We start from the raw sequence: 8,288 nt of genomic DNA on the forward strand, positions 1-8,288 counted from the left end.
GTATCTCTCACATACACACACACTAGATAAATAAAATGCAAAATAATACTGTAAAAATCTCAAAAAATACCACAAAGACTCAATAAGGAAAGAGAATATCAGACCAATTTCTCTTATGAACACTGATGCAAAAATACTCAATAAAATACTTGCAAACTGAATCCAGGAAAACACACACACACACACACACACACACACACACACAAAATCTTCCACCATGATTAAGTAGGCTTCATCCCAGGGATGTAGGGATGGTTAGATATACAAAATCCATCAATGTAATCCACCATTTAAACAAACTGAAACAAAAAAATCACATGATCATGTCATTAGATGCTAAACAAAACAAAACAAACAAGCAAAACCTTTGACAAAAATCCAACACCCCCTCATGTTAAAAGTTTTAGAGAGACCAGGGATACAAGGAACATATCTAAACATAATAAAAGCAATATACAAGCCAGTAGCCAATATCTAATTAAATGGAGAGAAATTTAAGGCAATTCCATTAAAATCAGAGACAAGACAAAGTGGCCCTCTCTCTCCTTATCTATTCACTGTAGTACTTACTGCTCTAGCTAGAGCAATAAGACAAAGAAGATCAAGAGGATATAAACTGGAAAGGAGGAAGTCAAAGTATCACTATTTGTAAATAATATGATAGTATACATAAGTGACCCCAAAAATTTTGCCAGAGAGCCAATACAGCTGATAAACACCTTCAGCAAAGTGGCTAGATATAAAATTAACTCAAAAAATCAGTAGCCCTTCTTTATACTAATGATGAATGAGCCAAGAAAGAAATTATGGACACAAGGCCCTTTACAATAGCCACAGGTAATATAAAATATCTTGGGGTAGCTCTAACCAAACAAGTGAAGACCTACATAACAAAACTAGAAGTCAATGAAGAAAGAAATTGTGGAAAATATCAGAAGATGGAAAGATCTCCCATGCTCATGGGTCAGTAGGATAACAATGAAAACGGCCATCTTGGGTGGGGAGGCAGGAGTGGGTGAGTGGGTGGGGAGCACTCTCATAGAAACAGGGGGAGCAGGAATGGGATAGGGGGCTTCCAGAGGGGAAGCCAGGAAAGGGGATAACATTTGAAATGTAAATAAATAAAATATCCAATAAAAAATCAATTTATAGATTCAATGCAATTCCCATCAAACTTCCAACACAATTTTTTACAGATCTGACAGAGAAAATCTCAGCTTCATATGGAGAAACAAAAAAACTCAGGATAGCTAAAACAATCCAGAACAATAGAAGAACTGGGAGTATCACCATCCCTGACCTCAAACTGTACTGCAGAGCAACGGTAATAAAAACTGTGTGGTATGGTATAGGAACAGGCAGGTTTGTCAATGGATTGGAATCAAAGACCCTGAAATAAACCCACAGACTTACGGACACTTAATTTAATAAACGGTACTTCATGACACTGAAAAGCTTCTGTAAGGCAAATGACACTGTCAGTAAGACAAAGCGGAGCCTACAGACTGGGAAAGGATCTTCACCAACCTACATCTGACAGAGAGCTAATATCCAAAATTTATAAAGAACTCAAGAAGTTAGACACTGTGATGGTTTGTATATGCTCAGCCCAGGAAGTAGCACTATTAGAAAGTGTGGCCTTGTTGAAGCAAGTGTGTCACTGTGGGTGTGGGCTTTAAGACCCTCATCCTAGCTGTCTGGAAGCCAGTATTCTGTTAGCAGCCTTCAGATGAAGATGCAGAACTCTCAGCTCCTCCTGCACCATGCCTGCTTGGATGCTGCCATGTTCCCACCTTGATGATAATGGACTGAACCTCTGAACCTGTAAGCCAGCCCCAATTAAATGTTGTCCTTTATAAGAGTTGTCTTGGTCATGGTGTCTGTTCACAGCAGTAAAACCCTAACTAAAGACAGAAGTTGGTACCAGGAATGGGGTATTGCTGTGATAACCTTGACCATGCTTTTGTTTGGAGGAATGTGGATTTTGGGACTTTGGAAGCAGTGGAATGCTTTAAATTGGGCTTAATGGACCATCCTAGTAGGAATATGGAAGACTTCGCTGCTGAGTGTGATGTGAACTGTGCAGACCTGGCCCAAGAGGGTTCAGTGGAGAATTTCAATATGTGGCCTAGAAACTGTTTTTGTGGTATTTTGGTGAAGAATGTGGCTAACTTTTGCCTTTGTCTGAAGAGTCTACCTGAGGTTAAGGTGAAGAGATTTATATTAATTGCATTGACAAAGGAAGTCTCAATAAAGTCCAGCAGAGGCTTTGTTCTCAGGCTAAGTTCATGAAGAGCGTTTTGAACAAGCGTAGCAAGCTTAGAAAGGAAAAGTATAAACTATATGGTTCAAGTATTAAAGGGGCATTAGGAAGTGAAGTGGAACTGAATCCTGTGTTCTAGGAGATAACAGATTAGGAGATTTGGGAGCAAGATCCTTCCTTGCTAAATTTAGATCCAGGCATGGTGGTAGACACCTTTAATCCCAGGAGATAAAGCCAAACAGATCTCAGAGTTCAAGGCCAGTCTGAGACAAAGCAGGTTCTAGGTGAAGAAAAGCTTAAATCTAGGCACACCTTTAATCCCAGCATTACAGGAGACAGAGTTCAAGGTCGATCTACAGAGCAAGTTCCAGGAAAGCCAAGCTTAGAGGGGGGGGGGGAGGGAGAGAGGGAGGGAGAGAGGGAGTCAGAAAACAGAAATCTGGTAATAAAATAAGGAGGGCCAAGTTCCAGCTCCAGAATTCAGCAGGACACAGCAGCTTCAGCCATATGGTTCTGGCTTTAGAGTGGAAAAATAGAAGGGACTACTGGGACAACTGATGCCGGTTAGCTGGAACTAAGTAATTAGCAGTGATTAAGAAGAGACCAGCATCACCGAGGTGAAATCTTCTGGGAAGTGTTTTCTGAGAACACAGAGAAGCTGTGTGCCAGAGATAGCCCAGGTTGTACCTTGTGCCACAGCTGTACTTGGTAATGTGTAAGAGTTACCCAGGTGGTAGTGATTTTGAAGGCAAGAAGAAGTCATGAAGAGCAGCTGAGGCTTGGCACTGTGAGAGGCCATGGAAGGCCACTGGTGAAGGTGCAGCCTCAGTTGTAGTTGATGGCCAAGGACTGAAAGGTTTATACAAAGGATTTGAGGCTTGGGGCCATGAAGAGAGCCTATGAGAGGCCACTGGTGGAGCCTAGTTGCAGCAGAAGTCCCCAGCATATTGGAGATGCCAGTGCCATGGGATGATCACCAAGAACAGCAGTGGCAGTGGAGTGGATCAACCTGGCTTAGAGTGCACAGAGGGCAGAGCTGGAGGAGTGACCCAAGCCCTTTGGAGGGGCACAGAAGATCATGTGTGGATCCCAGACACTGAAGCAAAAAGCTGTTACATTGAAGTTGTCTTGGAGACCCCAAGATGTTTGAGATGCCAGAGCCATAGGATATCTGCTGAGGAAAGCTGCTAACTGGGAGTAGAACCAGTCCAGGAGAAAGAAGTTTGTTGCAGTCAACAAAGATTAAAAAAGTTGTCGGAGATCTGAAGACTGCTTTGACATCAGCCATGGAGATGCAGAGTTTGGAGTTTGTCCAACTGATTTCCTGTTTTGCTTTGGGGATTATAGTTAAGTGATTGAGCGGATCTCAGAAGAGACTTTCAACTTTGGACTTTTAAAATTGTTGATACTTCTATAGACTATGGGGACTTTGGAAGTTGGACTACATGTACTTTTTTATTATGCTATGGCTAGATGTGACCCCCACACACAGAGACTCATGTGTTTGAAGAAGGCTATGGAGGCTAGGGAGGGGAATGTGATGGCTTGCATATGCTTGGCCTAGGGAGTGGCACTAGTAGGAGGTGTGGACCTGTTGGAGTAGGTGTGGCATTGTGGGCGTGGGCTTTAAACCCCTCATCCTAGCTGCCTGTATTCTGCTAGCAGCCTTCAGATGAAGATGTAGAACTCTCAGCTCCTCCTGCACCATGCCTGCCTGGAGGCTGTCATGCCCCCACCTTGATGATAATGGACTGAACCTCTAAATCTTTAAGCCAGCCCCAATTGAACATTGGCCTTATAAGAGTTGCCTTGGCAATAGTATCTCTTCACAACAGTAAAACCCTAACTAATACAGACACTAACAACCCAATAACCCAATCAAAAACGGGGTATGGGGGCAAACAAAGAACTGTCAACAAAGGAATGGCCAAGAAACACTTAAAGAAATGTTCAAAGTTCTTATTAATCAGGAAAATGCAAATCAAAACAACTTTTGAGATTCCACCTTACACCAATCAGAATGGCTAAGATCAAAAATCAAGTGACAGCACAAGCTGATGAGGATGTGGAGCAATGGGAACACTCCTTCATTGATGATGGGAGTGCAAACTGATACAACCACTCTAGAAATGAATTCTCATTCTCAGAAAACTGGGAATAGTTCTGCTTCAAGATCCAGCAATACCACTCCTGGGCTTACACCTAAAAGATGTCCCATCATCTCACAAAGACACTGGGTCAGCTATGTTCATAACAGCTTCATTCATAGTAGCCAGAAACTAGAAACAACCTAGATTTCCCTCAACTGAAGAAAGGACAAAGAAAATGTGGTACCTCTACACAATGGAATAGTATTCAGCTAATACATAAAAACATCATGAATTTTGCAGGTAAATAGATGGAAATTGAGAATATCATCCTGAGGAGTCCCAGTCCCAAAAGGACATGCATGGTAAGTACTCATTTAAAAATGGATATTAGCCATAAAATACAGGATATATCCACATGACACTCCACAGACCGGAAGAAGCTAAACAAGAATGAAGGTCCAAGGATGCTTGAATCTCACCTAGGGGGAATAAAATAGTCATAGGAAGCAAATGGAGATAGGGAACTGGGTGGGAGAGGGGATAGGGAGAGGAAGGGGGGATTCAGGAACAGGTATGGGAGAGACAGGGGAGATGGACAGATGGCCACAAGAATGAATGGAAATCTGCAGCTGGCAGGGTGGGGATGGGTGACATCTCAAGGATGTGCCAAGACCTATGGATAGGGGAGGCTCCCAAGAATCAATGGGGGTGATATTAGCTGAAACTCACAGCAGTGGGGATATGGAGCCTGAAGAGGCCACCTCCTATACAAAGCAGGAACCCCAGTGGGGCCATAGGGACACTCAGCAGCTGACTCCGACAAACGCAGAGACCCACAGCAAACACTGGATGGAGCTTGGGGACTCTTAAGGAAGGATTTGGGGAAGAATTGATCATCTGCCTGGGATAGGAAGCCACAGGAAGTCCAACAGAATCACCTAACCTGGACCCTTGGGAGCTCTGAGACTGAACCACCAACCAAAGTGGATACAGGGGTTCGACCTAGGCCTCCCCGCACATATGTAGCAGATGTGCAGCTTGGTCTTCATGTAGGTCCCAAACAACTGGATTTGGGGCTACCACTAAACCTGTTGCCTGTCTGTGGAATCCACCCCCCTAACTTGGCTATCCTGTTTGGCCTCAGTGGGAGAAGAAGCCCTGCAGAGACTTGATGTGCCAGGTTTGGGGGGATACCTAGGGAGGAATCCACTTTCTCAGAGGAGAAGGGGAAGGGAATGGGAGAGGGACTGTAGAAGAGGGATGTGGGGAGGCAGTGATCGAGATGTAAAGTGAACAACAACAACCAAAAAACCTCCAATCAACAAAATTCAAATGAATTAAGCAAACATCTCAAAAGTACAATGTCCAACATATTAGCCAGTAAAATGGTAATTAGGTAAAGGTTCTTGCCATGCAGCCTGGCCTGTCTGAATTCAATCCCACCCCATCCCCAAAGTCACATAAGAGGCGCATGTAGAGAACTAAGTCTACAATGTTGTCCTCTGACATGTAAACTGTAGCATGTGTGTGTTAACATACACACATCATATACACAAACAGTAGTAAATAAACAAAATTTAAATGGCAAAAATTATGAAAAAAATATCTGACATCCTTAGCCATTAGAAGATTTCAAGTCAGAGTGCACTAAGATTCCATCTTACCTCCATTGGGAATGGCTGTCGTCTGAAAGTCAAACAACAAAAGTTAACAAGGACACTGAGGAAAAGGATCGTGATCTTCTGTTGATGTAATGGCTGTTCCTGGTGGTCAACTTGACTATATCTGGAATGAACACAATCTTGAACTGGAGGGCTCACCTGTGATCCAGATCTTAAGGTTAAAAGACACAAGTTTCTGACCTGGATGTTGGTGTGGAGATCTTGAAGCATAGTAGCTATGAAAAACTTAGGTCCAGGCAAGGTAGTATAGGCCTTTAATGCCAGGAGACTAAGACAAAAGAGCCCTGGAACAAAACACAAGTCCCAGATCCAGGTGTGGTGGTTCACACCTTTAATCTGGGCCACACTTTATGTTGGAAGCCTACGTAAGGACATTGAAAGAAGGAAGATTTGCTCTTCTTCGCCACTTGCATTTATTTGCCAGCACATCTGTTGGCATCTTCTTCTACAGAAGACCAGATGAAACAACTAGCTTCGTGGGTGAGTAACTAACTACTAGATTCTTGGACTTCCCATTCACAGCTGACCATTGTTGGGGAGTTGGAATACAGACTGTAAGTCGTCATACAAATTTCCTCAATATGGAAGGACCTTCCATATGTTCTGTGACTCTAAAAGAACCCTGACTCATACAGTTGGTATGAACATAAATAGCCCAGCTGTTATAGGACTCAATATAGAGGTTCCTTAGAAAACTAAAATGAAAGGTCCCACCTTCTCCAGCAGTTGTAATTGTCCTAAGTACCTACAAGAACCTAAACCATCGCACTACATAGCAGTCTGGTCATGTCTACCAGTTGTGGTGACACAGGCAGAGGTGGGCAAATCTGCGTTCAAAGCCAGCCTGGTCAACAGTGAGTTCCAGGATGGCTAGAGCTGTACAGAGAAACCCCGTCTCAAGAAAACTAACAACAAGAACAACAATAATAATAGTAATTGTATAGAGTATTGTTATTATGATGATGATTATTAAAAGCTGGGCATGGTGACACATGCCTTTTATCCCTGCATACTAGAGGCAGGTGGATCTCTGTGAGTACAAGGCCAGCCTGGTCTACATAGCTGATGAGGACACTCATCCGGACAACCACAGCTATGTAGAGAGACTCTGTCTCCAAGAAAGGAAGGAGGAAAGGAGGGAAGGAAGGAAGGAAAAAGAAACCTGTCCATTCATGCTGATTAAATAGTATTCACAACAGCCAAGATAAGCTGTCAACCTAGGTGCCTATCACCAGATTAACAAATGAAGAAAACATTATATATATATATATATATACACATATATACAATATTATTCAGCTATTAATTAGAACACAAATGTTAATTGGTGGAAGTATAGATGACACCTCTATAAATAACCTCAATACAATCACCAGCTCGCCAAGTTTAACTTGGGTGGAATCCTTTGGTCTGTTGTGGGTTCCTTCCTGGGGTAAATAGACACTTGTTCACTATTTCCCAGAAACAGCAGGTCCCAGTTCTTTATGCTCATTGGCCAGTGTGTCAATTTACTGGAGCTGCTATGACATGATAGTACAAACTGGATGACTTAAGCAAAAGACATTTTGTTTTCTCAAAGTTCAAGAAGCTATAGAAAAAGTCAAAGGTCAAGGGTCCTACTTTTTTTGGGCCTCCCTGGTTGGCAAACCAAAGATTTACTTCTGATGATTTACTTCTCACATTTCAGTATCCTCCTCTACATGCATCCGTTCCATTTATATGCAAATTCCCTTTTATTAAACAAGGCAGTCAGATTGGGTTAGGGCCCATTCTAATGGCCTCCTTTTAAGTATTATGCCTTTAAAGGCCTTATCTCCAAATATAGTCAAAACTGTGAGGGATTAAGGATTAAGTACTTCAGCATACTGATATTAGGGGCTACAATTATCCTGTGACAACCAGAGTTTCAGTTGCTGACTGTAGATCTTCTTGTAGTTGATTCCCATGCATAGGTTCCTGTAATCTTTGTGGGAGCAGAGGAGAGTACTTCTCCTCCCCGTCCTCTTTTTCCTTCTCCAATTTTGTTTTTGAAACAGAATCTCACTATGTAGCTCTGGCCCCGGGAACTTACTATGTAGACCAGGCTAACCTTGAAGTCAGAGAGCTCCTCCTGCGTCTGGCTTCTAAATGCTAGGATTAAAGGTGCTTTCTAGTACCACGGTCCCCAGCTTACAGGCAAAGAAGCCTGCCAGGCGGTGGTGGCGCACGCCTTTAATCCCAGCACTTGGGAGGCAGAGGCAGATGGATTTCTGA

At 42.8% G+C, this 8,288-nt stretch overlaps 1 long non-coding RNA gene across 2 annotated transcripts in view; it reads right to left on the reverse strand.

Moving 5' to 3' along the window:
- The window catches only part of LOC116093907, a 9,589-nt gene extending 2,094 nt beyond the window's left edge, over positions 1 to 7,495 (reverse strand). Inside the window, exons 1-3 of one of the 2 annotated variants that reach the window (XR_004119890.1) lie at positions 7,395 to 7,495; positions 6,216 to 6,319; positions 6,018 to 6,138 (exon numbers count right to left, since the gene is read on the reverse strand). This is a non-coding gene — a long non-coding RNA (uncharacterized LOC116093907). Of the gene's footprint in view, positions 1 to 6,017; positions 6,139 to 6,215; positions 6,320 to 7,381 lie in introns of both variants that reach the window. The other variant, XR_004119891.1, reaches the window with a different exon arrangement.
- Positions 7,496 to 8,288: the final 793 nt, after the last annotated feature.

Source organism: Mastomys coucha, unplaced genomic scaffold, assembly GCF_008632895.1.
Source record: "Mastomys coucha isolate ucsf_1 unplaced genomic scaffold, UCSF_Mcou_1 pScaffold16, whole genome shotgun sequence".
In the NCBI taxonomy this organism is placed as follows: domain Eukaryota; kingdom Metazoa; phylum Chordata; class Mammalia; order Rodentia; family Muridae; genus Mastomys; species Mastomys coucha.